This window comes from Zingiber officinale, chromosome 4B, assembly GCF_018446385.1.
Source record: "Zingiber officinale cultivar Zhangliang chromosome 4B, Zo_v1.1, whole genome shotgun sequence".
Lineage (NCBI taxonomy): Eukaryota > Viridiplantae > Streptophyta > Magnoliopsida > Zingiberales > Zingiberaceae > Zingiber > Zingiber officinale.
The window spans coordinates 94,088,602-94,107,420 of record NC_055993.1 but is presented as its reverse complement, the minus strand read 5'-3'; the positions used below and the strand labels follow the sequence as shown (position 1 = coordinate 94,107,420).

General features: G+C 36.4%; 1 long non-coding RNA gene across 1 annotated transcript; it reads left to right on the top strand.

Annotated features, from left to right (window-relative positions):
* The first annotated feature begins 15,004 nt into the window (after positions 1-15,004).
* On the top strand, positions 15,005-18,354 carry LOC121977736. Its single transcript, XR_006111027.1, has 3 exons — positions 15,005-15,306; positions 15,400-15,484; positions 18,182-18,354. It is a non-coding gene; the product is annotated as an uncharacterized LOC121977736 (long non-coding RNA).
* The last annotated feature ends 465 nt before the right edge of the window (positions 18,355-18,819 follow it).

The window sequence follows — 18,819 nt, the reverse complement described above, 5'->3', positions numbered from 1 at the left end:
TAAACCTTACTTCTCCCCCTTTGCCTAACATCCAAAAAGTTCTCCAACAATATCCCAATTATTGAAAACTTGTCATCCAAATGACCCTAAACTCATGTATGTATCACCCATGGATCCCATACATCTATATGAGCTGACCCGGTCAAAATCTAGTGCTGAAAACACTTTCAGACTGGTATCAGTCGACTGCAAGAAGTACCAGTCGACTGCCCCCATGAAAACGAGCTTACAGAGACATTCTGTGCTCGTGAACAGTGTTACCAGTCGACTGGTAACTGTACCAGTCGACTGGTACACTATTCATGAAAAAATCAGCCTTTTCTGGCCAACTTCAGAAATGCGCCAGAAATTCCACAGACCTCCAAAAATCCCCAAATTTTGTGGAGAGGTCTATTATATCAATATCTACTTGGGAAAAATATATATAAAAATATATCTATCACCAATCCCAAGATTGACACAAAACACAAAACTAGCTAAAAAGTTCAATTGAACCTTGACCTAAAGTCCTAGTTTTGGCTTCCTCTTGATGTATTTGCCCATATTAACCCACAATGCATCTCTAGCATTGGTTTATATGGCATCTATACTTCCAAAACCAATTATCATGCAATATGACCCCAATTGTCATATTTCTTGCATGAAACATAAACCATGTGTGCCAATTCCCTAGGTTTGAGACTCAAGTCCGTCTCTAAACCACTTGGCACACTCCATGGCTCCTCTAGACCCCCAAGTAGAACCCACCTGAGATCCATTGGCCATGGATCCCAAATTGACTCTTTGAGCTCCCCCTAGAGCTCTTAGCCTTAGCCACCTCCCTAGGTGACTCTTCCACAATGGCTAGGCCACATCGATCCACCCCGACACTTGGCCTACAAACGTAACTTTCTTAACCTTGGACACCTTGTCCTTGGTTAATTTCTTCTTACCATTAAATGACTTTCCCTTGCCATTAATTGACTTCTCCTTGCTATAGTCATATGCAACCCTAGCATAAGACTTTCCCTTAGCCTTGGAGACCTCTCCCTTGCCATGATCATTTGCCACCCTAGCATATGAACTCTCATTGGCCTTGGAGGGACTAGATCGGTATCCCAAGCCCGATCTATCATTATTGGGTCTTTGGCTACCCAACATCATCCTTAATTCCTTAGATCCAACATTGAATCTCTTAAGGAATTGTTCCAACTTATCAAGCTTTCCCCTTAAAGCTTGATTCTCCTTCTCTAGGTTTCTAACCCTAGAGTTAATTTGTCCAAATTGGACATTCCTAGACCTACCCTTCCTAGGCATGTGTCTCCCCTTCTTGGGATTAATGCCTTGGGTCTCCCTAGGTCTATTGTTTCTAGATTTTTCATGCATAGATTTCCTAGGGTTTTGATCTACAATTTCCCTACTCCTATCATGATATTTGAAACCAAAATTTTGCATGGGCATATAATGATTAACATTATTTTTCCTAACATGCATGGGAACATAAGAATTTGAATTTGAATTACACTTCAAATTAGGGTATACCTCCCTTACCCTTGAAGCTCCCCCTTGATTTGAGCTCTTCTTCTTCTTCTCCCATTTCTTTAGATGCTCCAACTTCTTGAACTCTCCCTTTTTGGGGCATTTGGTGTGGTAGTGACCCTTCTCTCCACACGTGAAGCATATGATGCGCATCTTCTTCTTTTGGACTTCTTCATTCCTACAATCCACATTAGAATTTAAAATAACTTGATTGGGTTTAGGATTTACCTTCTTCTTACCCATAGGACATCTATTCTTGTAGTGTCCCTTCTCATTGCACCCGAAGCATATTATGTTGTCCTTTGACTTCACTTCGGTGGAGGTGCTTGCTATGTTGGCCACTTCCAAGACCTCTTCTTCATCCTCTTCACTTGTCTTGGATTTTTCTTCACTTCTTGAGGATGTTGATGATGCCTCATCTTCCTCATCCACACTTGTGGATGGCCTTTCTTCATCCTCCTTCTCCTTGGATGTGACCGAATTCACTTCCTCTTCCTCTTTTGATGTTGAATTGGTCTCCACATCCAAATGGTCCTTCTTCTCCTCTTGAACCACTTCATCTTTCTTCTCCTCCTCGGATGTTGAACATTTCTCAACTTCTTGTTGATCTTCCTCTACTTGAGCTTCTACATCCGTTTCTTCGGATTTTTCTTTTTCTTCTTCTTCTTGTGTAGGTATGAGTTCTTCCCATTGAACCTTCTTTATTTTGCTCCACAACTCGTGGGCGTTCTTATACTCACCTACACCATTTATCACATTAGACGGCAATATATCTATTAAGATTGATATTACCTTTGAGTTTGCCTCCGATCGTGAGGTTTGCTCTTCCGTCCAATGTCGTGTTCGGAGCTTCTTTCCTTTCTTGTCCTTTGGGACTTTGAATGGCTCTTTGACCACCATCATTATGTCCCAATCCGTATTGAAGAAGGTCTCCATCCTCATCATCCAATACGTGATGTCCCCAAGGCTTCCTCCTTCAAATTTTGGAGGGACAATAAACCCGGCCATCTTGTGCTTCCTTGGCGGTTAGTCCAATGGAGAGCGTCCTCGCTCTGATACCACTTGTTGGGGATCGGTCGGCTGGCTTGAAGGGGGGTTGGATAGACGGCGCCCCCAAATCCTTTGCTTTCTACACTCGTTAGCTTGCGCAGCGGAAATACAATACAAAATACAAGCTAAACTAAAGACAAGAATAAGAAAGAATGCAAACCGCTAACAAGCTCGTTTACGTGGTTCGGAGATAAAGCTCCTACTCCACGGCTGTCCGTAAGGTGGACGATCCCGATCCTTCGGTGGATTACTCCCCGGAAAACTTCCGGCTAGCTCAAACCTCCTTGTGGGTGGAGAAACCTCACCACAACCCTCACAAGAGCTCTTTTGACGCTAGGGCACAAGTAGACTACTAATAGAGATTAACCACCTCTATTTCGTCAACTCAAACCAAGCTCCCAAGCTTTGGTTTTATAGGCCACGGGTTGGAAAACCCCGCCTACCAGTCGACTAAACATGCCCTCTGTGGAAATTCGACCGTTACATCCCAACGGCTCGAGTCCACACATTCTGTCCGCTGCCAGTCGACTTCACCAGTCGACTGCTAAAACATGCAGTCGACTGCTACAGTACTGCTACAGTAACGCTACAGTACTGCTACAGTAAACCCTAAAAACTAGGATTTTACTCCGAGTACAATCTCTCGTGCACTCGTACCCTCACCCTTATGACTCACTTGATTCTTCCTTTGCAGCTTTGACCTTTTGCCTTCAAGCCTACTTCCTTTGGCTCTCGTCCCTCGGATGCATTCAAGCCCGCGGCTCGTACCCAATGCCATCCTTCGCGTATGCCTCGAAGTCGTTTCCCTCGGCCCTTGTCCTCGCTGCCTTGTCCACGGTCCCTCGGATGCTCCATCCTTCACCGGACCCGAAGCCATCAACCTGAGTCACATGTGTATCCTGCAAACCTGCACAACTCAAATACACATATCAAATACAAGGGTGAACCTAACTTAAACCCTTTGCCCAAACACCAAAACACATGGTCGCACGGACCATTGGGATTGCTCCAACATGTTAGTCTCCCTGTGTTTAAGATGTCGGATGTCCACTAATTAATTGAGTTACTGACAACTCATTTTAATTAATATCTCAGTCCAAGAGTAGTACCACTCAACCTTATCGTCATGTCGGATTAAGTCCACCTGTAGGGTTTAACATGACAAACCTTATGAGCTCCTCTTGGGGACATTATCAACCTAGATTACTAGGACACAGTTTCCTTCTATAATCAACAACACACATTATATGTAATATCAATTCCCAACTTATCGGGCTTATTGATTTATCAAACTAAATCTCACCCTTTGATAAGTTAAAAAAATAAATATTAAATATATGTGCTTGTTATTATATTAGGATTAAGAGCACACACTTCCATAATAACTAAGTACTTGTTCTTTTATTAAATCAGTATAAAAAGAACTTTCCTTAAATGGTCTTGCTCAATACACTTAGAGTGTACTAGTGCAATTTATTAGTCAAGACAAACTAATACCTAATTACACTATGACTATTCCAATGGTTTGTTCCTTTCCATTTTAGGCGTGAGCTACTGTTTATAATTTATAAAGAACTGATAACACGATCTCCTGTGTGTGATACCACACACCGTGTTATCTACAGTATAAATTAATTGAACGACTACACTCAGTATACATAAATGTAGACACTTGACCAATGTGATTCTTATTTCTAAATAAATGTTTATACAAAAAACTAGGCTTTTAGTATACACTCTAACATTATTATGATGTTGTCAGTGGAAGGACAAAAAACTCTACCCTCTACGCCCTTAGCTCTTAGGCCAAAGTTGCATTTGATTGTTTGAGGAATCCAATGGGTTGTGCTAGTTCCTCTTCTTCTAGTGAGATATAGTCTTTAAGACGTGAAAATTAAGAATTACACACTCAATTGAAATCAATAGATCAAAGGATGGCCGATATGGATCAGTGGAGGGCTGATGAGGAGAAGAAGAGAGTCGAACATGACTTGAGTAATGAAGTTCTCATGGTCCAGATGCGAGTGATCGTGGCTAATTTCACTCAGACATCACATGGTTTTGAGTCACAAGAGACTCAAGATCCATCAGACGGTGATGATTAGTTTTTTATGAGGTTTGTTCAACTACACCTAGTTTTTTATTTATTATACATAGATCGTGATAATATATTTATCCTATTTTGATATTATAATATACTCATTTTTAAATATTTTATTATTATATGTTTCAGGAGTCACGTTCGGCCTATTTACATATTGACTCTTAATGTCATCATATACCCATTTCTATTCAGGTATCATTTTATTACATATAAAATTCGTTATGTATATATGCATCAATATAATCATTTGGTATTTGGCTTTCTACGGGATTTTCTTTATTTTCTTGTGTTCTTGTATTATTTGGAGTACTTTCTATTATAGTATGCATTCTATAAACTTGAATTTAGATATAAATATTTGCATGTGTATTCTATAGAGTTGTTTTTTATTTGTTTTAGATGATTATAATTGTTTCTATTAGTATGAATGTTAGTTTATTTGTGCTTATATGTATTTTATGAAGAAAAGGAATGAATTGTTAAGATGTATGGAATGTATTTTTATATGTGGATTTTACAAGTGTGATTGTTTGTGTGTGATTGTTATATGATGTATATGTGTGGATTATGTTTGACCTGTTTATATTTGTGGATTGTATGTATAATATCATAGTCTGTGATGGTTTTTATATATTGTAAATACGGTAGAGCACGCAAACGCATTGAACCTATGATTTTTTTTATTCCCGACGGAATATGATGGAAAACCTATTCCATCAATGATTATCGAAAATAATTACTGATAGAATAGGTTTTTCGTCGGTATTTTTGATAAAAATACCGACGGAATGCTCTATTTCCGTCGGCGCACTAACGAAAATAGGAATTCCGTCGGTAAACATTGACGGCAATAAAGTTTCCGTCGATAAATCGTAAGTGACAAAGTAAGTTTTTCCAACGGAAAATGTGTTTCCGTTGGTAGAAATCCAGTTGTTGGAACAGTGTTTCCCGCATCTTTGCTGACGGAAAAAAAATTTTGTCGTTAAAATATTGACGACGAAATTCTATATTCCGGCGGAAAATCCATTTTTGACAGATCCTCTCCTGACGCTTGTATTTCTATCAGTATACTCTCGGTATTTATAAATACTAATGGATTACCAACGAATAATTCCATCGATAATCTTAGATTTTTTTAGTGATTTAATGATAAACCAAGATATCTCTAATCCACAGACTTGTCTAATATTAAACATCACTGTGGAAATAGAATTCCTAAGTCAATATTATTTTTCGTTGTTTGGCTCTAAATAATTATTATCAGATTTAAAAATGGAAATGAAAAGTCCTTGTCAATCCTTTTTAATAATTATAACCACGCGTTCACTTGTGTAGAGATAGCATAGCAAGATCCAAGACAAGAAAAGTGTGTTATAGTTTAAACGGTTCAGTATTAATTATATTCGAAAATAGAATATTCAGTTTTATATCGGATTGACCATTAAAAAAACAAATACAACTAAATCAAATTAAATAAAAGAAATATGAAAAAATTGATTTCTTGGATTTTTGTTTTAATTTAAGATAGATTTAGGTGTAAATGCATATATATCATAATGGTAAACCAATTAATATATCATTTGATGCGTCTTTGGTATGAAAAATTAAAATACATTTTATTTTCATTTTAAGTGTGGTTTTGAAAGCCTATCTTTTTTGGTTGAGGTTAACTTGGGTTTAAAATTTTTCACAATGCCAATTCAATTTGGTATAAACTTCTTTAGTAAATAGATAAATGAATCGTGTCGTCTCAAGTACTATGAATTAAAGTTAAGGGTGTGATATCCAGTGGCAAAAAAATTCAACTCAAACCCATATAATTTGGTTTAATTACTTTTGACCAAATTGATACGTTTTTTCAATCGAGCAAAGTATAACCAAATTTGGATTTGCAATGCAACTTAACATTAGTTTCACAGAAGCAAGAATTGATGCTTTGCGGCAATGCGTGTTCATGAAAACCTTTAAAGAGATAAAGAAGAAGAGCTACCAGAAGAAAATTTAATAATTTGATCTAAAAGAGAGTTTTCTGAGGAGATAAATTAACAGAAGAAGAGGAGGAAAATTTAATAATTTGATTTAAAAGAATAAGGGTACTTATGTAGAGGTAGGTGAAGGGTTGGCCGATGAAAAGACTTTTTTTTTTAAAGTGTGTTTTTATTCATAAAAATATCTTAATTAAATCAATTATTCGATCGGCGTTACATGAACTGGGTCGTCGACTCCATATTCGTTCCAAAATCGATGTTGAAATACTCAACCATTCTCAACTCTCCAAATTAGTCACGCACAGAGTTCTCTCAATCTTCCAAACACAGTTAACTAGACTTCCTGCTCTATCATCATATTTTAAGCTTAATCTTTTGTCAAAAATTATAGCAACTCTAAAAGGCAATAAAGCATTTATGAGTATATGAATTAATGATCCTGTACCATCAGAATTTGATTTTATTTTATATTTTAAAATTTAAATTATCAAACTAGTGTGAAAGAAAAATTAACGACATTTTTAAACGGTGCTAGGCGTAGCTCATTTAGAGTTGTTTCTGGTAAAACATGATAAGCTAGTCTTGTGATGATCAATCCGGTCTCAATCGGTAGTGGCGGATCCAAAAATTTAAGTATGGAGGGATGATCATGGTCTAAATTGAGCATGGCTAATTTTTTTTAAAATGATTAATAAATTATATGTAACTAAAAAAATTATTTTTAAATAACTTCGTATACAGCAGAAAAAGGTACAATATTAGAAAAAAAATCGTGCAATAATAATAAAGCAATCTACTAATGAATACGTGATAATTACGTTCTTTGAGACTCCATGTTCTAAAAACGTTATAAAATTAGCTCATTGTCGACGGCATTAAAACATCCTTCTCGACTATCAAACTGTCATTCATCTATTCATCTCTAATCCTATTTTACAAATATGTTTTGACAATATTTATTGCCGAAAATACTTTTTCAACAGTTGCGGGTCACTGCTATATATGGAAAGGAGCAGCAGAACCTTAATGCTAGATTGTACACACCAAGTTCATGTAGCTGATAGTTTGTGCGAACGCATTTTGTAACTTGTATCTAGATCCATGGGTGTTTGTGCTTGTTCATATTGGATTGGATTAGCCTTTCTTCAGATGGATTGCTGAAGAGATGGGATTGTAGAATCGATATTTATCCAGTTATTTTCCGGTCTACATATTCATATATTGAGGCTTTTTGATTCAGTGAAATGCTCATGCTCCTTTAATTTCATCTATCAACATCGGGAAACTTACAAACGTATTGGTCCTTTTAATTTCTTTTCACTTCTCAGTAATTGGTTTTTATCAAATTAAAACCCTCAGAATGAGAAACATTAATGCTGTACACACCAAAAAGCTATGAGGATTAAAAATGGAGATGATCCGTGAAGCAAAGGATGTTGTTCTTCCAGGCACTAGTAAGGCTGTGTTGCTGGAGACACGTTCTGAGATCATGAACCTGTCGTGTCGGCAAGTTTAATTAACAATTGACCGATTACAGTTTCATTTATGTTTGCAAAACATATGCATGTTTTTGGTGCTAATGCTTCATTATTTTCATTTCGTTAATGACATAGTTTTATTAATTCGTAATCCTTTCTAATTGCTTCAAACCGAGTTAATAAAAATCACTACTCGGCACCTAATCGTGAAATTGCTTTAATATTTATCTAGACACTTACGAATTTTCCTTTCGAATTTGCATTTATTTCTTGTTTATTTTACTTACGTTGCAAGCATGTTTTATTGTTTTTGTTATTATATAATATGATAAAACACAAGAACTTCAGTGAAAACGTTATTGCAAATTAAGTTGTGATGATTCAATCAAAAGACAAATAGTCTTTTACAAAATGCCTTTGCAAAAACATAAAATAATTTCAAAACTGTACAGACCAACACACAAGTTTAGGCGAAATAAAGAACATTAATCATCAACAGACATAGAGTAATTCATTTTCTGAAAAGCAAGAACAACAACAATGTCCTTCTTTTATTAAGACTAAATTACACACATTATTATCCGATTGAAACCCAGAACACTATTCGTTGATACATGGTAACATACTAGAGGCCGTCGTCGGCCTTAGAAATCAAGTGGGCATTTCGGACTTATTCCCAAGGTCGTCCTTATCCTCGTCGGAATTCGAGTCGCCATCCTCTTCTGGGTCAACATAAACATCGTATTCTTCATTTAAGTCAACATAATTGTCGTCATCATTTTCTGTTGTAATTATCCACCATACCGCTTGACTCAAGTGGCTTGAGGACATGTCGCAACGATTGGCATATTGGCAAGGGGATTTGGGTGTCTGGATGACATCCTACTGCATTACAGTACGGAATTTCTCTCGCGATGACCTTCCCAAAGTCCAACCATCAAAGGAAAATTTCTATAAATATATGATAATTAAGGATCGAATATTAAATATGAATATTAATTTAAAAATATATGAATTTAAATATTAAATATTTAAAATTATGACTAAAATAAATTTTAGTGAAGATTTATTTTAATTAGTAATTTTAATTTTTTACTATCTAAATTATATTTGACATTTTTTATTTAACCAATAATTTTAAATTTTTACTGTTAAATTTAGATTTAGTTGATAATTTTTTTTATTTTTTTATTAAAATTTGCTTCATAATTTTTAATTTTTTTAGGATAAAAGTTTTAATTACTAATTAAAATTAAGTTTGGTTTATAAATTTACAATAATTATTGGTTATATTTAATTGATTTTTTTATTAAGTTTAGAGTTTAGGGCACTTGTTTTTAATAATCCATCATTGATATTTAGTAGTTAAATATTTTTGGCTAAATAAATTTGATTGATAATTTGTCATGTTAAAATTGATAAAAATATAGTTTGGTTCACGAAGCTCCCCGATGAGGGATCCTAGAGAAGGGTATATTGTATGCAATGACTATATCTACTATTTAAACATATAACTTCTAGCTCACACAATAATAATTTTACCATTGTGTCAAGACTTTCCTTCATTAAAATTAAAATTGAATTTTTTTAAAAAAATAATACTTAAAATGTATATTAATAATATTACATTAATTTATTATTGCCAAATTAATTAACATCAAATAGTTTTTTATTTTAAAAATTTTATTAATAAAAAGTGAAGTTTGACTAAGATAAATTTATTCCTGACCTAGTTGGTTATTGATTCTAATTATATGAATAGTCATTGACAATATATGAAATTATCCTTTTTAAATTTTACAAATAAAATTAAGTGATTTTAATAATATTTATATATATATATATATATATATATATATATATATATATATGAATTAATCTATTAAAATGTCTTTATTAATCTGCATTCGGCAATTTACCAAAAGGGATACTTAGATGTATGAAATGACCAAAAGATGTAGCATACTTTGATATTTATCAAATAACATACTCAATTTTCTATTTTTTCCATTCTACCCCTCAATTATTTGTCAATCTCTTTCTTTTTTTTTTGCATGCAATTTATTTCCTCTTCCCTCTCTTCAATGCACGCATCCTCTCTTCTCTTTCCTCCCATCTTCTCTTTCCTCACTCTTTTGGAGATATGCATGCATGCAAAGCATAATATGGGTCAGATATTATTTCATATCAGACACACGGGATTAGAGTTTAACATATTTTCTTTAATAACATTTTAACACCTTCGGAGAAGTCGAAATATGAAATGGACGGCACCGTTGGACTCCTTGAAGTCTCAAAAATCTATAGGACCTTAAATGAGTCCAATCCGAGATCTCTAGATCCATCAGTGGGTTTCGACCAAACCCCACTAATGGACCTAGAAACCTCAGATTGGACTCATTTCAGGTCCTATGGATTTATGAAGCTGTAAGGAGTCCAACGGTGCCGTCCATTTTATATTTCGACATCTCTGAAGGTGTTAAAATATGATCAAAAGAATCGGCTAAAATAATCTAATGTGGGTCTGATATGAACCATGGGCCTGATATAGAACCATATCAGGGCCATGTTGGGTTATTTTAGCTGATTTTTTCTATAACATTTTAACGCCTTTGGATCAGTCAAAATATGCAATGGGCATCACCATTCAATTCCTTGCAACCTCATAAATATATAGGACTTGAAATGGATGCAATCTGAGGTCTCTAGGTCCATCAGTGGATTTTGATCGAAACCCACTGATGGACCTAGAGACCTCATATTGCACCCATTTCAAGTCTTATGGATTTCTGAGGTTGCAAGGAGTTCAAATATGCTATCCATTGTTTATTTCAGCTTCTCGAAGGTGTTATAATATAATAAGAAAGAATTTGTAAAAATTTTCACGTTGGACCTTAAACATGTATCAGAAGTTAATTCTTTTCCCCTATCAAATCTCGACAACTAGTCAATGCTTATTAACAAGGGTTGTACATCAATTATCAGTCTTCCTATTCATCTTTCAATAGCATATTGATTATTACTTTAACTCGGGATGAAAGTGAACAGATCTATTTTGCTACACAATTTTTTAGCAACACAACTAAAGCAGCATTTGCAAAATTAGCCGCTCTGCAAAGTGATTAACATAAAGTGGTTTTGAATTATCTTGATTGTACTTTACATGTCATCTAAACTATTCATTCCAATATCTTATGCTAAAGAAGTAAGACTTGTATAAAAAGAATAGCCAAAAAAAATTAGGAAATCGATATGACTACATGATGACTTTAAGAAGATATAGAGATAGAACAATGTAATGCCACCAATCAAACAGATGAAAGGGAAGAAAATTGATATGATGTTATTGAATTCTTCTTTAGACTGACATCTTTGGTTCATTTTAGACTCTTTTGTTGGATATCCAAAGTTAGCAAGCATAGGTGAGGAGCATAAGGTGCTAATCCTCTTTCACTAACGAACTTTGAGGAAGAATCATAATACAGTAAACATGTATCAGCGAGGATAAAAATCACAACACAGTAATCATGGAGATTTTTTCATATTAGATTATATCACCTCCGAGAAGCCGAAATAAACAATTGATAGCATATTTTAACTCCTTGAAACTTTATAAATTCATAAGAACTGAAATGAGTGCAATATGAAGTCTCTAGGTCCGTCAGTGGGTTCCAGTCAAAACCCACTAATGGACTTAGAGACCTCAGATTGCACTCATTTTAAGTCCTGTGGATTTCTGAGGTTGCAAGGAATCGAATGGTGCCGTCCATTTTTGACTTGTCCGAAAGTATTAAAATGTTATAGAAAAAATAACTAAAACAACCTAACGTGGCCCTGATATGGTTAATATCAAGCCCACGTTGGGCCTGATATGGTTCATATCAGACCCAACTTGGCCAAGATATGGTTAATATCAGGCCCATGTTAGGCCTGATATGAACCCATATCAGGCCCAACTTGGGTCTGATATGGTTCCATATCAGACCCATATTAGGCTTGATTTATCTCATGGTGGAGATTGTCTTTTAATGATTCTTGTTTTCTTTTGAGTTTAGTTGATATTATTATACCATATTTTGTCAACTTTAGTGGATATGATGTAACACAGGTTTAATGGAAAGTCAAGTAAATATTTGTACCAAGATAAGATGCAATGCTTGCTCTAATTGCTAGGTAGAAAAATTCCAATGTTACCTATATGCAATTCTTTTCCCCTATCAAAAGTCCACCCTTCTGAAGGTAGCCCCATTTACTTGTTTGTTCTTGTAGCATGTGAGCGAAGCGAATTGGATGATTCAGGATAAGTTCAGATTATGTTAGTTGAGAATTGGATGCCTGATTAAAGAAAATTTGAGAATTGGATACCTATATGCAATTCCAGTGAACCATATCAGGAGGGTGGACTTCTGATATTGGATATTCATAAATCTAGTTGTCAAGATTTGATAGGGGAAAAGAATTTACTTCTGATACATGTTTAAGGTCCAACGTGAAATTTTTTACAGATTCTTTCTTATTATATTATAACACCTCCGAGAAGCTGAAATAGACAATGGATAACATATTTGAATTCCTTATAACCTCAGAAATTCACAGGACTTGAAATGAGTTCAATCTGAGGTCTATAGGTCCATTAGTGAGTTTCGATCAAAATCCACTGATGGACCTAGAGACCTCAGATTGCACTCATTTCAAGTCCTGTAGATTTATGAGATTTCAAGGAATTGAATGGTGTCATCCATTGCATATTTTAACTGATTCAGAAGTGTTAAAATGTTATCGAAAAAATCAGCTAAAACAACCGAACATGAGCCTGATATGGTTCATATCAGGCCCACGTTGGATCTGATATGGTTCAATCAGTGTCTGATATGGTTCCAAAGACTCAAAGAGTTGTACGTAAATTCATAGTTAGCCAATGTTCTAGTTTTCCTTGAAACTTATATTGCAATAATTCTACTATATGCTTTGTATTCAGGAAGTGAGGAAGGCAACCTATTTCTCCATTTAACAAATATCTGTCAAGTTTGCTATTATTAGTATATTATGCTTATAGCACTTCCTCTAATTAACTAGTAAGGTCAATATTATTTCAGTACTTAATAGTAGTAATTAGTGTATCCTCCAAAACAAGCATAACTTTATCTTTTTTAGTTAGATTTGTTTTTAAACATTGGGCCTCTAATCTTTTTTAGTTAGATTTGTTTTTAAACACTGGGCCTCTAATTAACAATCAAACTGATTAGGATTTATATCTAATCCAAAATTAGATTGCATTTAAATCAACTTAAATTCTAAAGTAGTTTGCAATCCTAGAATTCCATTAAAAGGCAGTCCCTTTCGCATTAAACCACATGATTAACAGAAAATGCTCGCTTAGTGTTATTATTATTTAGTTTATGTTGGGATATAGATAGGTTTTGATCATTATCAATCAGTACATACCATCCAATTTTAATCCGTCAAGAAAATTGTTCTATAGTTTGTCTAAATTGTTGATCCAACTTCTTGATGTTATTTAAAATATGATCATTTCCCTAGTGATTTGACTTCTTTTAGCAATAGGTAAAGTTTTGTGGCTTAAGCCTTGAGAGTATTACTTAATGGAACTCGAACTTTTACCAAATTTAAATATGCAATTCAGTTGTTTCCATGATTAATAAATAATAATCTTCTGATTATTATACTTTGTCCCATTTTTTATAATGAAAAATAGGTTGCTAGTGATGTATATGATGAAATGATTATGGAAATGGAGGAAATTTTACTAGATACCGGGGAAATCCAGTGAAACTAGGTCTATGGCCAGTGATAGGTATGCTTGCTATCAATCCCATTATATAAGGGATGGTAGTTCCACAACATTTACCTCTGGAATAGATGACGTTTATCCATCTTCACAACATGGGCCTGATATGGAACCATATCAGACCCACGCTGGGCCTGATATGGTTCATATTAGGCCCACGTTGGGCCTGATATGGTTCATATTAGGCTCACATTAGGTAGTTTTAGTCGATTCTTTTGATCATATTTTAACACCTTTAGAAATGTCGAAATATAAAATGGACGGTGTTGTTGGACTCCTTGCAGCTTCAGAAATCTACAAGACCTGAAATGAGTCTAATCCGAGCTCTCTAGGTCCATCAGTGGATTTTGGTTGAAACCCACTGATGGACCTAGAGATATCAGATTGGACTCATTTAAGATCCTATAGATTTCTGAGACTTCAAGGAGTCCAACGGTGCCGTCCATTTCATATTTCGACTTATCCGAAGGTGTTAAAATATTATTAAAGATAACATGTTAAACTCTAATCCCGTGTGCCTAATATGGAATAATATCAGACTCATATTACATTTTGCATGCATGCATGCATATCTCCAAAAAAAGTGAGGAAAGAGAAGATGGGAGGAAAGAGAAGAGAGGATGCGTGCATTGAAGAGATGGATGAGAAAAGAAATTACATGTAAAAAAAAAAGATTGACAAATAATTAAGGGGTAGAATGAAAAGAATAAAAAATTGAGTATGTTATTTGATAAATATCAAAGCGATAAATCATCGATCTGCATTTTAAACTTTTTGGTTTTTTTCCCAAACGAATAAGTGAAACACTATACATAATTGTAAATAATGAACCGTAGTTATACAAAAATCAATAAAAAAACAGCGTGTCTTATTTCGATTGATTTGGAACACAAGAGCTTTTGATTTTTTACACATTTCTTTATATTACACCCCCATATGTTGTTAATTTTTAAACTGGTCTTTGTCAAATTGTGGACTTGCATACCCACAATTATATTGAATGAATATTAAAAAAAACTTTTATCAAGCAGAACATCAAATTTGTTCATTTACCGTCCTAATTCCACTGCCCCCATGGATCTGCCTCTCTCTCGGTAGCGGCAGTGCAGGATCCTCCCGCTAGGGTGGCGCCTTTTGCCACCAAGCTTTCTCCGCCCGCATCTGACCTCGTGAATCCCACTCCTAAATGTGAATGGGAACGCGGAGTATGGAAAGCAGGGGCGGAGCGCGGATCAACTTGTCGGGGTCATCTCAGGCACGGTGAGCGTTTCCGACCCAAACCCTATCACTGATCTCGAAAGGAAGTTCCAGCGAGCTGAGAGATTTGGCGTGTAGGTGCTGCTTTCCAAAGAGGAGAAGGTTTCAAACTTTGTTCTAGTTCCTGATTTCTAACTGTCTAAGTTTGTTCCCCTTTATACACATGCAAATGCATGCTTTTGTTTTTAAATTTAGTAAACCCTCGGGCGCCTCTCTTCCACCTCCTCGCATTCTCGATTCCGATCAGCGTTCTCTGCTCTTCCATCGATATGCCAAGAAGGTGATGCCTTTTCCATCCTTAACTATGACTGTATCCATTCTAAGTATTTTAGCTACCAGTATATTTTAATCATTTTCGCTTTTTGATCTTGTATACGCCTTCGAGACCGTTCTATTTTTTTTTTTCCTTTCAGTTGGTTGGCAATCTTTTATTGTTTCTATTATTTTTAGAAATTGATAAGCTAAATAGATTGTTTGTTGTTGTCGTAGAGGATGATTAGATGGTGTTACTAGCTTTGTGGGAATTGTTTGGGTGTTGGTTTCCTAAATGTCCACATTTGATTCTTCTCTATTATAACTGGTCTCTTTAGTGCATTGGCCACATTTTTTGTTTTTGTTTTGTTTTTTTTATTCTTCTGTATGATGTGCTACTTTCAACAATTTTGTTTGTGAAGCATTGTTTTGTAGCAGATGGCCATGTCTCCGACTATCACAGGGGTAAATTTTCACCTTTGAAAATCTCCTGCGCGGCAGTCAAGTTCCGCACTTGACTCTCAGCCTCCCAACAATTGCACCACAAAGGCACAAAGAAATCTCAAGGGAACGCCATAAGAAAGCCACAGTAAAGCAACACCAACGATTACGGGAAAACTCCCAACCTTTATTAGCCTTAACAAAGGAATACAATGGAACAATTATAGAAGCACTTAACAAACATCTAAGGATCTGCCCATACAAATCATTCACAAGTTGCTCACAACTCTTCACAATCCGACTTCGCAAATTCCCCACGAATTTGCTCACAATGCACACTCTCTGCACACTCCTTTGGCACACCCTTGCACCCTTGGCACTCACTAGCACCCTCTTGTCAATGAACCCACCAAGCCTATTTATCATGCATAGGCGGCGATTACAAAGGAGGTTACATGGTGGTTACACCAACCACTTGTGCCACATGGACATAACTTCCTCAACTTACAAAACCACTTGTCCATGTGTCTTTGGCTGCATTGGCTCCATGCCAAGTGGCAGCCTGCACCCATGTGCTTGCTCCATCATAATGCTGCATTGGTTCCACGCCAAGTGTCAGCATGATCTGCTTGTGCTTCGCCCCATGTCTTCACTGCATTGGTCCACGCCAAGTGTCAATTTGCACCCCTTGTGCTTGACCACGTCATGGCTTCGTTAGCACCCACGAATAATCCATCTGTCCGCCCAGTGTTCGCACAATCGGCTCCGTATCTTCGGCACCACGGACAAGTCCGTCTGTCCACTTTTGGCACCACGGGCAGTCCATCTGTCCGCACCACGAACAAGTTCATCTGTTCGCGTCATCCATGGCTCCGCTGCTTTGGCCCCGCGCCAAAGTCTGCTTGCACACCAAGTGCTCGGCCCACGGCTCGATCTCTTTGGCACCACGAACAAGTCTCGTCTGTTCACTTCCTTGGTGCCACGGGCAAGTCCATCTGCCCGCACCTTCGTTGCCACAGACAAGTCCATCTGTCCGCACCTTTTGGCAATACGAACAAGTCCTGTCTGTCCGCACCTTTGCTGCTTCGGCATGCCCAACACACATGCCTTGCTCGCCCCCATTGCCAAGTCTGCCACATGCACGACTTGGGCTTGGGTAGCACCGCGCGTGCTACCGTATCCTCAACTTCGACATGGCTCGTGCATAGCCACGCTCGGATCATTGCTAAGTCCTTCTCAACTAAGGCTTGGGCTTTGGACAGCCTCATGCTGCTGCTCCACTGGCTGCTTGGCATGTCTTGCATACATGCCACGCCCGCTTCGCTGCAAAGTCCGCCTCCTGCAGACTTAGGCTTGGACAGTGCCCCGCGCACTGCTAATCTGCTACTTGGCATGGCTTACGCCCATGCCATGCTTGCTCGTTTGCCAAGTCTTCCTCCTGTAAGACTTGGGCTTGGGCAGCCCGCGCCGCCGCTTCGCTTGGCATGCCTTGCGCACATGCCACGCCTTGAACATTTGCCAAGTCTGCCTCCCGCAAGACTTGGGCTTGGACAATCGCCGCGCACTGTCCAAATGCCCCGCTGCTTAGCATGTGCCCCGTGCACATGCCCAATAGATTGGATTAAAAGAGCAACGAGCCAATCCTCATGTGCAGCCTAGCCGCCGAGTTTAGGGGGCTAACACCGACCCTGTGGTCAAATTCAATATATGTTTCTCAAGTAGCTATAAATAGTGTTGACATGCAGACAATTTTGGTTTAATCCACGCTATTTAAAACATACACCTCCAGTAATCTTGTTTAATAACAGGTAGGTACTTAAATAATTGTTCTTCCTTTCTCTGCACGCATCCAAAGTTAATAACTAGTCTCCATGAATTTTGTTTATTTATGATTAACTACTAATTTCTATTTCTATATTTCTTTTCAAAATTCCAAAGGAGAGGAAAGTAGGAGGGAAACCAGTGATTTGACAGAGAAATAGCATTCCTGTTCCATCTTTTATGTTTGCGTTAATCTGTCTTAAGCTTTGGTTGGTTTATAACTAATATGACTAGAACTGATTAATTGGTTTAACTAACTGTTTTAAATGCCGTACTTGATTTAAAATTGCCAAGTTTGAAGATTTGTCTTATTTAATTGTCTTATATGTAAATTCCTTTGTCTATTCATGCATTTATATTTACTGTTTGGTAGTAAACTTAGTGTTTAAGCTTTGATGAGCATACTTTCTGTTTTCTATCTAAGCTTTGATGGGTATACTCACTATTTTGGGCATTTCTGTAGATACAATGGAGCCACCATCGTTGGAGGCAATACTATATAGTGTCACTGAGTTGGGCCTTGTATCTTCCAGCAGCAATGTAAAGCTTGAAATACTTCTGAGATACTGTCAAATCGATCACATCCTTAAGAATTTTAAACTAATATGTGATGAAATTGTTGCTTCCGTTATATCTTCGGCAATTTATCAAAAGGCGTAGGTAGAGATTTAAATTTATCAAAAGGCGTACGCTACTTTGGTATTTACCAAAGAACGTATTTTTTTAAGTGCATTTCCTATTTTATCCACCTGATAATTTAACTTTTTCTACCGTTTTCTTTTCTTCACTATATTTCTCTCTCTTTTCTTTTTTTATCAGCAGAACATATGGGTAACATTAGTTAATTTTCTCATAACATTTTAATACATTTGAAGGAACAAAAATAAACAACGAATAACATATTTGAACTCCTTGCAATTTCAGAAATTCACTGGAATTAAAATGAATGTAATCAGAGCTCTCTAGGTCGATCAGTGAGTTTCGGTCAAAACTCACTGATGGACCTAAAGAGCTCTGATTGCACCCATTTCAGTTTCTATGGATTTCTAAAATTACAAAGAGTTCAAATATGATGTTCATTATTTATTTTGGCTTCTTATA